This window comes from Canis lupus, chromosome 1 (genome assembly GCF_048164855.1).
Source record: "Canis lupus baileyi chromosome 1, mCanLup2.hap1, whole genome shotgun sequence".
Lineage (NCBI taxonomy): Eukaryota > Metazoa > Chordata > Mammalia > Carnivora > Canidae > Canis > Canis lupus.
Window position 1 is genome coordinate 55,198,303 of NC_132838.1, and position 16,443 is coordinate 55,214,745.

Below are 16,443 nucleotides of genomic sequence, written 5' to 3' on the forward strand. Positions count from 1 at the left end.
GGGCATCTACCCACAGGAGCTTGGGAAGCACCCTCCCCAAACTTATAATCAGGCTCAGCTCCATCCTGGAGCTCCAACAACGGGACACCGACAGGCACCCCCAGTGACCCTCCCAGTCACCACCCAACTCAGCCTTAGACCTTCGTCTTGGGGGGTAGATCAAGAACCACTCGATGGTGTTCAGCCATCCTCCTGGAAAGTTCTGTCTTCCAGAATAGGATAGCTAGCGTCCCTGGGGGGCCTTGGTGGAACTTTATAACTGCCAGCTCACAGGCCAAGGGCAGGCTCTAGGGGGAACCCCGTGCTATGTGACCAGCGGCTCCACAGATCCCAAGCGTCTACACACACTTACACACAGACATTTCAGGTCATCTGGCTTGGGGGTAGGTGGTTCCTGGCCCCCATCCTCAGGAGCACCTACAATCTCCCAGAGGGCTGGGGCCCAGGGTCACGGTGGGAAGGCAGTGAGAGGGTTAGCGCTGAAAGGGCTTGAGGTCAACCAGTCTTCCTACAGATTACGAACCTGACCTACCCGAGTTCACAGTTAGGGACACTTAGGTCACTGAGGCCACGTCTTCTGACAAGGGCCAATTCCAGGACCCCAAAGACAGCAGTCACTGCTCAAGGGCACTCTTCTATCTTCTCCCCACGCCCCTGACTTTTACACCTCCACGCCCCAACCCTTCATTCTCACCTAATGCCTACTAACTCCCCCACTTATCACCAGCTTGGGAGGGTTGTCACCAAAGTGTCACCGGAGCTCTGGGTTGCTCACTTTGGGCAGGATATTCACAGATTCACAGGCGCTGCATGGTTACATTCGGTATTTCACAAACACACAAATCATATTTGTAACAAGTGTGGCAGCCGTAATTGTATTAAAATAAACATTAACATTTTATCTCTCTAAGCCCAGCAGCTTGGGAAGCGGAAACCCTCGGATGCACCATCGGGCCTTAGGTCTCCAAGTTCTCATCGACAACTCCTGATGTGTCCTGGACTCCCGTGCACCTGCTACCCAGCCCACAGCTGACCCGATTAGAGACCTGTCATGAAGACAGTCCCCAGCAAACGAAGAGGGAAAGGAAGGTGTGAAGTCATTTCCTCTGTTGCGGGGTAGCCCCGGTCCAACCTGCTGGTGCAGAGCTACTCGGGACAGAAGGCCCCGTGCTCTTTCCGTGCGGGGGAAGCCAGCGGCCAGGATCCAGAAGAGGCTCGTCACCTGTTGTGGAGACAGAGGGCAAAACCAGGACGGGTGTCTGCCGGGGATGACTCCCGAGAGTGACGACGCTGAGTGTGGGCGGCCACCCCAACACCCATCGGAAGCCGCCCTGTCCTGTCTTCCTTGCTGCCGTCCAAGCTGGGACCACCTCGGGGGCGGGGGGGGGAGGGCGGTCAGAACCCATGCCTTTTACATTGCAGACCTGGTTCATCCGTAGGCAGTCTCCCGGAGAGAGGACGTCAGAAAGTCTGATGTGACATCGTGTTTGTCAGAAGGTCTGATGTGACATGGTGTTTGAGTGCTGACTCTTCTCCCACGTGCCGGGGAAACATCCACAGAGTGCACCTGCCCTTGATGCTGCAGGAGACAGCGTGGTCCTGGAGGGACCTGGAGAGCGGAGGGGCCTGAGCAGGTGCTCCTCCAGCGGGGAGGGGGGGGTCCCCTCCTGGTCACACAGCCCGGCCTGCTGGGCCTGCAGCCTTGGAGCCCAATGGGACATGAGCCGAGTGTGGGATGGTAGGAGGGCCCCTGGCCGTGTCTACCGCGGTCCCCACAACTGTGTCACTCTGGGCCTGTGACTCCAGGCTGGTGGCTGAGAAGTGGAGGAGCAAGATCTGCCCACCGTGCATCCACTCCGACCTTGGTCAACACGCCGGCGCTCTTGGGGGGCCGCTCTTGGCCTGGCCCTGGACGATTTGTAAATGGAACCAGGAAGACGTCGCCTGCCTGAGGCAGGAGCTCCAGTTAGCAGCTGGGACCCCTGGCTACAAACTCTTAGGGGCTCCTCCTTCCACACCAGCCGGGGGCACCTTGGCTCTGTCTGGTTCAGTAAAGCACGGGGTGCTGAACCCCCAGCGTCTGAGAAGTCTCATGTTAGGAGGGAGTCTGCTCGGATATCCATGTCGGGACTGAACCTGTCCCTGGAGCTCCTGCCATCCCTCCAACCCGGGGAAGATGTGCTGCTCTCTTGGGACCTGTCCCTGCAAGGCTTCTTCCCTATAAACGACAAAGAGGAAAGAAACAAAACTCACGGATTTTAAGTTACTGCACTTGTGATATATTTAAACTACTGGTCCATGAGGCGGGGGATGGGGAGGGCCGGGTGTGCAGGAAGTAAAGCTTCAGTCAGATGGTCCTGGCTCTAACCGCAGAGCTGTGTGTTGGCTTTGTTTTGTTTTTAACTATTCAGGGGCAGCCAGGGACGGACACAGGAGGGCTCCTAACTCAGCTGAGAGGGAAAAAAATCATTCAATGGTACTGCTATTTGAAAGCCAATTTCATGACCAAAAAACTCTACTGTTACCAGCAAAAGTATTTAATAATGTAATAAATTTGAGATCCCTGGGTGGCTCAGCGGTTTGGCGCCTGCCTTCGGCCCAGGGCGTAATCTTGGGGTTCTGGGATCGAGTCCACGAAGGGCTCCCTGCATGAAGCCTGCTTCTCCCTCTGCCTGTGTCTCTGCCTCTCTCTCTGTCTGTGTCTCTCATGAATAAATGAATAAAATCTTTTTTAAAAATTTAATAAATTTCCTTTCTTCTTGAAAGAAGAAAGTTTCATTTTCATGAAAACTGGAGAGGTCCAACAATCCACTCTCGTTGCTAGCTTTGTTCTTACAAAAAGATAAAAAAAAATCCAAAAGCCGCCAAACACTGTAATGTTTGTTTTTATCCCCAGTGGTTTTTTAAATACAGTGGCTTATGGGCCTGCCAGGCCTTTTTAGGTGACTTTAATCTCTGTTAATTCCATAGAGAAACAATCAGGCCTGCGTCCTGCCTGGGCCAAGGCGGAGCCCAGGTGGCCTCACCGTGAGGCTGGTCCTCCCCTCCTCTGGCCCCTCTGCGGCCTCCACTGCCCCGGTGGTCACTGTCTCTACTCACCCCGCCAACCTTGCCCCCCCCCCACCAGCCTCCTCGAGCCCTGGCTCTGGTGCAGCTCCAGCTGGCGGGGGCCTGGGTGCTGGCACGTCAGGCCCAAGACACACCACTGCCCTGCATCTCCAGCCGGTTGTCACAACAGAAGCAACTGCCCCTGGTGACTGACACACACTCAGTGTCCCATGCCCAGTGCCCTCATCATTCTCCTTCACCATCCTACTCCACAGCCACCAGGCGCAGGTCGCAGCTGATCGCTGCTGGTCCTTGCTGCCTAATTTTTTTCTTGCTCTGTTTTAGGTTGGATTCTTTCCTCCCAGAAAGCTCTGAGTTTTCGGATCCTCACTCTTGGATATTAGTAGGCACTCAGGAGCACCTTATGTGGGTGCTGCACACAATGGGATACTTGGAATTGTACTAAATACTTAGGCTGAAAATACCTAATTAGGCTAAATAACTATGGAAATAGGAGTCATCTTCTATGTTTATTATTCGATCCAGTTACAGCATTTCCAACTTTCCATGCTTTTTCCTGGCACCCAGGAGAGTGGGAAGCGTGGCCTGGGCATCCTGAAGAGATGTCACCAATCACCTCACTCCCTTAGCGGATTAAACCCCTTGACACATCTCTGGGCCAGGCAGAAAATCGAGAGGTGGCCTTTATGAGAGTCCGCCTTCTCCCCAGGTGGTGGCCTCCTGAGTCAAGCTCGAATCCCTTTCCAATAAGAACTCTTCTCTTCTTTCTGCAAAGGAGGGCAAGGGTTCCAAAATGCCCAAGGGGATGTCAGTAATGTCATGCGTCTGACCTGGGAGGTCAGTAACCTCATGTGTGTGACCTTACAAAAGGAAAACATTTTGCTAACAGATTGCTGGGCTGATCAGAAAGCCCAGGCAGCTTCAAACAGGCTTCTGGCCTCTGTGGCCTGGGGATGTTCTGGTCCTTCATTCCTCAAGGTCAGTGGTCTACAAATCTCAAAGAAAGGAAATTAGTTCTGTGAGAGATCAAGGGCCTTAAGTTAGCAAGCAAGGAGCCTGTTACCTTGTAGCACGGTAATGCTTCAGACCAACTGGGCTGCAACAAATCCCCGCTGTTGGTTTCATCATTCCATAACCACAGAATCAGGGGCAAAGATCTGTCTTCTGTAGCCACTTCCTGTTGATCAGGGAAGATGTGGGGATTTTGGAGTGGAAGAGTTTTGCAGAGTGAGAGAATCTCGTTTCCAGCCTTTGCACCGTGGGCAACCGTGAGGGCCACTCCAAATTCCTGTTCTTGAAGTCCCGAAAGTACCCTGACGTTTCCTGCACCTGCCAGAAAGTGACATTCTTTACTAACCAGGTAAGGCTGCTGGGAAGTCTGTAAGCAAGGTATCCAGCCAACACTTCTAAGGATCTCCATTGGCTTCATGCTCGTAAAATCAACCTTAGTTCCTTAAAGCTGTCTGGTCACATCCAGTGGTGATCTGTCGCTAGACGAGATTCTTAGAGAAGCTAGGAGACAATCATAACTGCCGTGAAAGAAAGAATACTCATTGAGAGCTTCTGAATTTTGAAGGGTTCTGGTAGGGATGAAAGTTGAATGTTTCCATTTTTTGACAAAAGAACATCTTGTATTTCTATAAAGTCATAGGTATCGTAAGAGAAAGTTCTCTTAAATCTGGAAAAGCAAACATTAGAGAACCAGTAACGCTTCAAACAAGAGTCATAAAATCTATCATCTTCCTCAATTCATTTGGTCCCATGTTACGAATTCTTGCTCTGTTTGAATGCAGTTGTTCATTAATTCTGGACATTTTTACTCAGCTTATTTTATAATCTTAAAGGTATCAGAATTATATTTGTCAATTTTGTCAATTTTGACAAATTGCATTTGTCAAAAGCTCTTTTCATGAATCTCCTTTAAGACAAAACGCATCTTACAAGAGCATCAGACCACTTACTATAAATAACCAAAGACTCAGAAATAGCCATGGTTAAAGATCTGAGAGCTCATTCTAATGCAGGTGACAAGGAAATCTGATTGGTTCTGTGAAACACAATATTTCAACAATTCAAATGATGACCTTATACCAGGACATACACTTCCAGAATTTCATGTAATTTCTGAAACAGTTATCATATTTATCCACACAATATAACCCAAGGTTTATCATCACTGGTTTGACAAAGCTTCTCGTGGAATTTAACAACCCAAATAAACAAGTTTAATTAGCCAAAAATATGTCATTTACAGTTTGAATCTTGGGGATTTTATTTAAAAAGGCCTCAGAAAGGAAGTGGGGGGGATCTGGCTGCCTTTCTTTAAACAAATAAACAAATAATTAATTAAAACAAAATTCAGTTATAAAACACAAGCATAAGTAGGATTACAGATCATCACAAAACTTAAAACTTAATGATTTATTTAACGGTGGCAATAAGAGATTCCAAAGGCAAAAAGTAGGGTTATATCATTGTTAGCAAAACTTAGCATGTAATACTGAGCTGTTTAGCTTTCTTTAGTAACAAAAACCCAATTAAAACAAAATATAGAAACTTTGGTTTCCCAGGCAAAGAAAAGAAAAATCTTTGTTTACAATTTCTTATCAAGTGCGAACCAACAATCCAAGAAAATTTTGTCTTTTTAACAGAGAGAAAAGCAGAATTTCAGTATTATACTAGTGTGCTTTTAAAATCCATTCATTTCAGGGGCGCCTGGGTGGCTCAGTTGGTTAAGCTTCCAACTCTTGGTTTCAGCTCAGGTCCTGATCTCAGGGTCGTCATCTCAGGGTGGTGAGATCCAGCCACTTGTTGGGCTCTGCCTTGAGCGTGGAGCCGTCTCAGGACTCCTTCTCCCTCTGTCCTCCCCCCACAAATTTAACACACCCCACACACACTCCAAGACACATCTGCTCCAATTCTAAGTACAGAGATCATTACTTAAGGCCTTCGTTTCTCCACAAAGCCATCCCTAAGCCCCCAAGAGCCTCCCAAACGAGACACTTGGGTCGGTGTGCCTTCCCACCCCGTCGGACTTAGCAGGTCCAGAAGCTCATCAGCTTCCCCAAAGGTGCCTTTCATTTCCACTCAGCCCAAAAAGTGAAACTGGTGGTTGGTGTTGGTTGGGAATCAGCAGGGAGTTTCCATTGAAATGAAAACAGTCTTGGGGTTGCAGGGTTGGGCCCCCCAGGCTCTCCTCCAAGGCCAGCTCCCTGGAGTGGCTTGTCCCCCATCGCAGTCCCAGTGACCATCCTAGAAGCATGCCGTGGGGCCCCCTGGCTCCCCTGCCCAGGCGTGAGGCTGCCACTCTCCCTGCCGCTCCCCAAGTTTGTTATAGAAACCCATGTTCTGTTGCCCAAGCCTCTGGACAGGTCGCTGCTCAGGAGAGAGTTCTGATTGGAAAGGGATGTGAGCTTGACTCAAGAGGCTGCCACTGGGGAGAAGGCGGACTCTTGTCCAAAGGCCACCTTCCAGTTTTCTGCCCAGCCCCGAGATGTGTCAGGGGTTTAATCCGCTAAGGGGATGCGGTGATTGGTGACATCTCTTGATGACGTGCAGACTAACCATTCCAGCTGCAGAGTTCTCTCGGGGCTCCCAGGTTGTGCAAGATGTCCTAGTTCCTTGGCACCACTCTTAGTTGGCTACTTAATACTTTAGGTAAAGATGAATATAAAAGGTAACTGAAGAGTAAACAGGGCAAAGGTTCCATTATGAACTGGATGGTTAATGTCTCTAGGTGATGGATGATCCCACCCCACTTCGAACTCCACCCGACAAGAGGGATGGTCAGAACAAGTGGGTAGAAAACTGGGTGGCCACCGGAGCACGGTTTCACCCGATTCACCTGAACTCTTTGCTTGCTCATCCCACCTGCCTGTAGATCTCTCCACGTGCTGAGAAAATGGAACCCAAGTCCCCTTTTATGGGCAAGAATAGCTCCCACTCAGGTGGAATATTGCCCAAGTCAGGGAGAGTGGGAAAGGGAGCTGGGGGTGGAGGGTTGGTTCTGGGAAGGAGGTGATGACACCTGAGCTTTCAGGTGTGACAGTGACTTCTGCTTCTATCAAGCCTGTGTACAAACACCAGCAGGGAGGGCCGTTAGTGGCTGCAAGTCTGGAGTTTATGCAGGATCCGGTAGCTGGAGATGACAATGACCTGGAGGGAGGGGTGAGGACCCTCAGGTGCGGAGCCAGACACCTGTGCAAGCAGACTCCCAGCATGAGTGCCTGGATCATCATGTTTCCTTTAAAGTCAGCAGACAACACCAACACTCCAAAGTATGAGTTAACTATGAGTAACAGTGTGAATAAATGATTTTGCAAGAGTGATAAAGGCCGAACAGGGGCTTGAGATCTTCACTGGGGGACGTCAATAACAGTTCACTGAGTCCTTCCATGACTCGAAGGCCAGGAGGAGCCGAACCGAACTGTTTCATCCTTAGAACTAAGTATCACATCCACGTTCAAGTCCTAGCCTATATTTAATTCCAGGTGCATAAGATATGAAAAGTACTTTTGGGTAAATCTTACTTCTTTGCCTGCTTAAAGAAACCCAGCGAATGGCAGACGAGAGAAAATCTTTTTTTTTTTTTTTTTTGAAAATCGATCTTTTTTGACCAAGATTATGGTGATCACAGGGAGCCTACCCTTTTCATTTGCCCTTAGGTGACCTTTTACTTTTTCAATTTTCATTTAAATGTTAAATAATTCTAAATAGTAATTTAAATTTTATTGTTATACAGCCATGAGGTCGTTAAAATGTCACTAGGGATGTAGTGCTTCTAACTATTATGATTTATGAAATTTGTACTTGATTGTAAGCTTCTATAAGATACTAAGTTTTCTGAGAATGGAAAAATAAATGAGTAATGACTTGCAGCCTAATTAGTAGATATAAAAAATAGAACAGACTCTTTTTTTTTTAAGTTTTTATTTATTTATTAATGAGAGACAGAGATTGAGAGAGAGGCAGAGACAAGGCAGAGACAGAAGCAGGCTCCATGCAGGGAGCCCGACGTGGGACTCGATCCTGGGCCTTGGGCCGAAGGCGGAGCTAAACCCCTGAGCCACCAGGGCTGCCCCTAGAACAGACTTCTTAAGAATTCAAAAGATGCTGTGGAAGCCATGTGAGAGTTTTCTTATTCATTCATTCATTCGTAAGATTTTATTTATTTATTCATGAGAGACATAGAGAGAGAGATAGAGACCAAAGCAGAGGGAGAAGCAGGCTCCCTGCGGGGAGCCCGATGCAAGACTCGATCCCAGGACCTCGGGATCATGCCCTGAGCCAAAGGCAGATGCTCAACCACTGAGCCACCCAGGTGCCCGGTTTTCTTATTTAGTTAACAGTCTCTCATGTGTTGGTTTTAACAGTGGCCTTAAGCTGGAGAGCAGAGGTGGATACCTTGCCCTGGGCTTATTTTTGTGTGTGGTGTTTTGTTATTTTAAGCAATTATTATTTGGCCAAGAAACAGAGAATTCTGAATAAAGGGGATCACTTTTTCACTTTGGGTTCAGGGTGCACGGAAGCGCCCCTTATTAATTCTAAAGGAGCCGGAAGAGGATACTATGGAAGACCCCAGAAAGGGGCTTTAAATACAGCCGGCCGAGGAGAGCTACCCACCCCGGCCACACACTGCCACGTGTGTGTGATGACCATCTGTTTCCCCCAGCAGGACAATAAAGTTGACATGGGGAAAGAGTCTTAGTGAACCAGAATGTCCCTGGAAAATCCAGAACCCGTGGTTAATGATGAAGGTGTAACTTTGCATTTCCCTCTGTCCAGGAATGAGAGAGATCGTCAAGGGATGATGGGAAGGTGCCTCCAGCCTAGGTGATGCTCCACCTACCTCTGGGTGCAGAGGGGGGCAGGCAGGGCATGCCCATCCTAATACTTTGACCCCAGAGGCTGGAAACACAACCCGGAGACAGGGTGCTCAAACAGCCTGTTGTCAAGGTGTCTCCTCAAGGAAACAATGGGCGGGTCCACCTTCGGGGCTTGGGCTTGACAACCACCAGCTTGTTTGCCTCCTCCTTGGTGACCGCTGGGGGTGAGGCCCGGGGCCCCTTTATTCACACTGATAAAGTCAACCTCTTTTGCTGGACAGGTGCACAAGGCTTTTGTCTAACATCAGATAAATATTTTCTTAAATAAACTTTAAAAAATAATTTCATTTGTCTTTTTTTTCTTTTTTTTTTAAAGATTTTATTTATTTATTCATGAGAGACACACAGAGAGAGAGGCAGAGACACAGGCAGAGAGAGAAGCAGGCTCCGTGCAGGAAGCCCGACGTGGGACTCGATCCCAGGTCCCCAGGATCATGCCCTGGATTGAAGGTGGCACTAAACCACTGAGCCACCCGGGCTGCCCTGTCTTTTTTTTTTTTTTTTAATTGCAAGATGCATAGCATAGCATCACAACCAGCAAGGATAATAGCAAACCTAATGCTGACGGGAGAAGATTGAAGGAACCCACTCCAGATCTACCTTGGCTCTGTAGTGAGGCGGGCCACCTTGGGCACTGGGGACAGCAACTCCTTTTTTTTTTTTTTTTTTTTAAGATTTTATTTATTTATTCATGAGAGACGCACACACACAGAGAGAGAGAGAGAGAGAGAGAGAGAAAGGCAGAGACACAGGCAGAGGGAGAAGCAGGCTTCATGCAGGGAGCCCGACGTGGGACTCGATCCAGGGTCTCCAGGATCAGGCCCTGGGCCGAAGACAGCCCCAACCCACTGAGCCACCCAGGCTGCCTGCGACTCCTTTTTCTCTGTGTATCTGGTATCTTGGGTCACGCTGAGCATGTGGAATTTTATAATGAGAAAAAAATCTGATAAAGAAAACTTTAACTTTGCTATGCGATGCCTCAGTTCCACATGGCACAATTTTCTCTTTCGGTCTGTTGAGTATCTGGGATTGCAGAAATTACGGGAGACAGCTTCTGGGTGCTTCCAGCACAACTGGTAAACAAACGTGGGCCATGTCAACACCAGCACTTAAAAACACCTCGTTCATTGTTCAGTGATATCAAAGAGCGGATCTTGGGAATGCAGCCCATGTGAGGTTCCTGAAGGACATCTGGAGGTGTCCTCCTGGCGGCAGGCACCAGCATCCCGGTCCTGGGACGTGCCTGGGAGGGTGTTCTCCAGACCCAGCACCGGGAAGTCTGGGGCTTTGATTTGCTGAACAAGCCAACACCACCAACACGTCAGACCAGAGTCGGTTAGTCACGTTGTGGAAGCTAGAGGAGCTGAAGCAACAAGTCTCACTCTGCCGGTGCTCGTGGAGATAGATGTGAGTGGTTCTATCAGAGCTAAAGACATCGGCGTATCACACGCGGTGGGGGCTCCGAGACAGGCCGCACAGAGTGACTCTGGATGTTTCAAGAAGCCCAGTGGGCGCCAGCACACTGCCAGGGATGCCTCTGTTCCACGTCCCAGGAACAGGGGCCAAAATACGTCAAGCGTATATTTGAACAATGATGTGATGATATTGATTTGGGTTTGATTCCCTAAAAACAGGCTCTGAAAGTGTTTCCCACTTTAAGCTCTGGAGCTTGTTCAGACTGTCAGGACAGGGTGGGGGTTAGAGGCGGGGCTGGGCTGCTTCCTGCCACCGGGGGAGAGTGGGGCCTGGGAGGGTGAGCCTCGGGCAACCCACCTGGATGGGCCCTCCGCCTCCCTCCCTGCCCTCCCCTTCCCTAGGGCGACAGAACAGTGTCGGTGTGCCAGCCTCGCCCCAGCCAACGCTGTCCCTTCCATTTACATCTCCCCCATCTGCTACCACCCCCCATCCTCCACCCCTCCAAATGCCCCCATGCCTTCCCCTCTCCCCTAAAAAAAAAAGAGAATCCCAACAACTTACTCTGGAGCGAATGGGCCTCTCCAGCTGCCTTGCAGGCCTAAGCTTAGAAACATCTACGCTTTAGGGCAAAGTTAGAGTCTCCAGGCCACTGACTAGTAGGTGCCTGATCTAATGATGATGATGGGGGGTGGGAGGAGGTACAGGGATCAGGGAGTCAGGCCACGTCCAGCCCCCTCGCCATCCCCAACACAGCTGGAAAACAGCCCTATTCCTGTTCCGAAAGCCCAGGGCTCTTTCTTAGCCAGAAGGTCTTCACAGAATTCAAAACTCTCCATACCTACCCCCTCCCCACCCTCCTCCACCCTGTGCCCTGCTCCTCACCGATCTCCCTAACGAGGTGTCTTGGCAATTCTAGAACACGGAGGCAAGTGTGACTAAAATACTGCTCAGGGGGAAACATCACCAATGTGCTCAGCTCAGCCTCGCCTGGACGTCATCACCTTTTCCCATTCTTCAGGGGTGGGGTCCCTTCATTCTGTGCCGTGTTTATAATATCTTGACCACATTTTTCTTTTTTTTAAGATTTTATTTATTTGAGAGAGAGCAAGCACGAGAAGAGGGGGGTCAGGGGGAGAAGCGGGACCCCTGCCCCTACCGCCCACTGAGCAGGGAGCCCGATGCGGGACTCGATCCCCGCTCCCTGGGACTAGGACCTGAGCCGAAGGCAGACGCTTCACCGACTGAGCCAGCCAGGTGCCCTTAACCACATTTTTCTAAAATTCCGGCAAATGTTTCACTGTTTATGGGAGAGTGGGTGTAATTTCTTCTAGGAGTCGTTAGGCCCTTCGCACAGGCAGGTGTCCCTAGAAAAGGTGCACGGGCTTGGACACACTCGGGTGGGGATGGAAAGCAGAGCCCGCAGGCGAGGTCAGGCCAGCGCCGTGGGCCGGACAGTGGGCCGTGCTTCCCCCAAGGACTGGGGACCTGAGCCACCATCCCGCTGGCTGATTGGGGAAGTGTGGGGCTCACGCTCCAGTGTCTGTGGGTCCAGGGTCTGTGCCCCACGGAGACACACCGGGGACGCCCGTGCCCCCCGCCAGCTGCCACCGCCACCGTGGGCCAGGCTGGCCTCCGCTTGGGCCGCCTCAACCGACCTTGGGCAGCGCCCCCTGCCTCTGACCAGAGAGGCCCCCCCAGAACCTGCTGGGCCCCGGGGCCCGGGCAGCGGGGGGCACCACCGGGAGTGGACGCCTGGGGCCCACGTCTGTCTCTCCGTTCGCATCTGCCAGGTGCTTGGTTTCATGTCAGCGTCTTCTCGGCGACGGCCTGGGATGAGTTTTTCACGCTTTTGTCACAGGGACCACATGAGCCCGTTCACACCCCTCTGCGTGTGACAAACTAATAAAACACACGTGGCTTCTGAACTTCCCACATGATCATCTCAGCCTGAAATGTGCTGGCCCTCTGCTCCCAGCGCTGCAAAGCTACCAGTGCAAGACCGGATGCTGCCCCGCCTAAGTCTACAGACCTGTTGCCCCTGCACATGAATGGCGCACAGGACAGGGGAGTGGGGAGGCCACGTGTCCCCTGCAAACCCAGGACCGCGGGCACTAACCACCAGGCGTTGCCTGTGAGTGCTGGCGTCACTTGTACCTGAGTTGTTGGGGACACATCGCACAGAGTCTCCCCTTTTATTTACAAAATTGGCCAAGGAGTGTCATCCAAACCGGGGGTGAACGTAAGTCCTCAGAAATGAAGATGAGTCCCCTCACTGATGCGCTGAAAAGGCAAAACAGGGCTGATCCATAGCACAGATCCCCGGGCCACTCCGACCCAGGCCACAGCCAGGCAGGGGAGAGGGGCAAACCTGTGGTCCACGGGGGACATGATGGGCTATGGCGGGACACGATGGGCTATTGTGGATGGCACTGGATACTGTGGGGAATTGGGGGCACTGTGGGACATTGGGGATGCCATGAGACATTGGGGGACACTATGGAATACCTCAGACACTGTGGGACATTGGGGGACACCCCAGATACTGTGGCACATTGGGGAACACCATGGGACATTGGGGGACACCGTGGGATGTACCAGACACCATGGGACATTGGGAGCACTGTGAGACATTGGGGGACACCATAGGACATTGGGGACACCATGGGACATTAGGGGACACTGTGGAACATTGAGGGCACCAGCAGTGGGGCTTATGAGGCAGACAGCTATTCCTCACAGTTCTGGAGGCTGGAAGTCCCCAATCCAGATGCTGGCAGAGTCAGTGTCTGGTGAGAACTCGCTTCCTGACTTGTAGACACAGTCTTCCCTTGTGTCCCTGCATAGGGGAAGAGGTAAGGGGGCTCTCTGGGGTCTCTAAAAGGGCACAAACCTCTTCTAGAAAGACCCCATCCCATGACCTAATAAATTCCCTACAGGTCCGAATACCATTGCATTGGGGGTTAAGTTTTCACATGGGAATTCTGGGGAGACAGACATTCAGCACTCTCTCCACCATTTATCTATCATCTGTGCGTCTACCTATCACCTATCCACAGAGCTGAGCTGTCCGTGTGTCCTCATTCCTGTTCTACTCACTGTTGCTTGTAGGTGTAATGACAGGCTTCTTGGATTTCCTAATATGTCACAGACAAATCAATTCATGAGTATCAGTCTTCACTCATTTCTTCTACAAACTCTTACCCCTTCATCCTTCAACACATGGGAATTTTAATTCTTTCATGGCTCCAGAGTTTTGAATTTTGACACTTGTCATCTATGACGTAAACACAAAGAAATGAAACCTAGGTGCTTCACCAACAGCACGGGGGGAGCATGTGGGGAACGGACAAGGTTTCCTGTTAAACATCCGGCACCATCCAAGGGAAACCATGCAGGATTTCTCAAGGTGACCACTCGTAGGTGCTCAGCACTCCTAGACACACTGTTGGATGTGATCTGAAATGTGTCTTAGAATTGAGTCCCATCATCGCAAGTGCAACTGCTTCACATGATTGCTTCTGTAGCGGCGTGTGTGTGTGCACGTGTCTGGGCACATGTCCATGTGGAACCCAAGCCTCTCCCTGCACACCCCTCCCACCAGCAGGCTCTCATGGCTGAAGACCTCACCAGGGACTTCAGGGCAAGAGTTAACCCTGAAACAAACACAAACAAGGAAAAAAAGAGGGGTGGAGGGCAAAGAAAATCTTTAAAATGATAGGTTATAGCCCAGCTGGGCAAATCTCTCCACTTCCACGTCCTTGCGTATAGAAATACAAAAGTGGAATGAGTTATTTTTTTTCAGATTTCAGTAAAAATTTCTTTTCTCACATCTTCCTGCTTCCCAAAGTTGTGTGTGTGTGTGTGTGTGTGTGTGTGTGTGTGTGTGTGCACATGCTCACCTTGGTAGGAGGGAGTTGATAATCCTATCCTACTGTCACATATAAATGGATCTTCAAAAGCACCGGAAATCATAGACCATGTTACGGACTGAATGATGTCACCCCATTATTCACATGTTGAAGCCCTAACCCCAAGCATGACTGAAGCTGAAGCTTGGAGCTGAAGCCTGTAGAGAAGTGATCAGGGTGGGTCCTGATGCAGTAGGACTGGTGTCCTTGTAAGAAAGGAAGGGACCCCGGAGCCCTCCCTGCCTGTGCACAGAGGACAGGCCATGTGGGCACACACTGAGGACGCGGCTGTGCACCAGCCCCGAAGGGAGCTGTCACCAGATGCCGAATTTGCTAGTACATTGATTTTGGACTTAGAGCCTCCGGATCTGTGAGAACACAAATATCTGTTGTCTGAGCCCCTTGTCTGTCTACGGCAACCTGAGCTGGCTGACACAGACCCACTGCGGTCCTGAAAAGCAGCTCAGTGGTAAGTGTGGTCCGATCAGTGATTGCTCCTGGCAGACAGTCTCCTAAATGACACCTTTCAACAGGTGGATTCATTCATTCATTCAGTTCTACAGGGAACGGCGCCTACCTAGTTTTGCATCCCAGGTACCCCTTGTCGGGTAGATACAGGGTAGAGATGTGCTGAATGGATGAATGAAGTATTCTGGACCTACTGTAATACTATCCCGCTCAGAGTAAAATATCCTATAAATATTTATTGGAGTCGGTATGTAAAATCAGGAAATGGTGAGCAATGTACACCACCTGGAGATGGTTTTCATACCTAAGTCGGGAGGTCTGCAGTCCTCGCAGGACACCCCTACGCCTCTGGTAACATCATGGGGTACAGCTGTGGAATGCGATACGTTTTGTAAGCATGTCTCTGGGAAGCATTTGTGATTATGATGACAGAGGTGGGATCAGGGAAGGTCTGGAGCATCAGTCATTGGGGGACGGCAGGGACTCTGGGATAGGAGGTGGGAGCAAGTGGGACGTCCAGCGTGGCCAGCGCCATGGCCCCCATGAACACCCTGAGCCCAGTGGCCTCACTGACCTGTGAGAACTTTCATTATTTCGGTGACCATGTTACACTCTCCATGCCATGACTACCATGCAGCCGGGAAAGTGGTTTGGCCCCTAGAAAAGGAGAATCTGCCATCGACATTCGGGGTCTTCTATGACAAAACCCAATTGTAAGACGCCCGAGGACTTCCCTGTATTTCTGGCTTTAGAACACTGGTTCCCAAACCCAGGTGCGCAGCAGCTCCTGCCGGCCTTTCTCAGATCCCCTGAATTAGGGACTCTAGGTTTGGGGGCTGGATCATCTGTATCTTGAAATGTTCCCCCACTATGTCAGACGTAGCCCCCACGACAAAGACGACAGGCACTAGCAACTGACACAAATGGTAAGAATCAGTGGTTCTCACAGTGCAGCCCTAAGATTTTGAGGGTCCCCAGGCCCTTTTAGGATCTTGGTTTTTATTTCTAATGCAGGAACTGTTGGAAGACATAATCCACATAAACAAAAGTTATCTTGGCCTCCCTCAGTAACTTTTAAGAGTATAAAGGAGGCTTTGAGACCAAAAAGTCCAGGAATTCATATATGATTTTCTAGGGTTTTCAGCCTGTGATCTAAAACTCCTCTCTAAAAATTCTCTACCGTTTTTTTTTTTTGCAGGTTCACATATAACCCACATCCACAAGACTGGACAATCCGATGCGGGAGAGGATGCAACTGGATATTTTCCCACTGGCTTTTATCAAGAGCAAATATTGATACGAGGGACATCTGTGCATCATCCAAAAACTGCACTCAAGGATACTGTCCATTGTATTGTATACAAATCTATACATAACACAAAAATAATTTTCTCCAAGAAGAAATTTGTCTCTTAAAATGGGTTAGTGTTCTCGTTATAGGATGTTGAACTTCTTATTTTTAATTTTGTCTTTGCTGTCAGCTCAGAGGGACATTTTACATTCAGGGCATAAATAATAATTTTGAAATAAGAAGGGAAAGCACAATAGACACTTTTATGTTTAAACTCCTCGGGGAAATAAAATTGTAGACCTCACCACAGGTGTGCATGAAACTGTGAGGGGGGACAAAAAACTCAGAATATTGCAGCCAAGGTGGGTCTTGATTTTGCACAGATAAGTGCCAGAGAACAATGTTT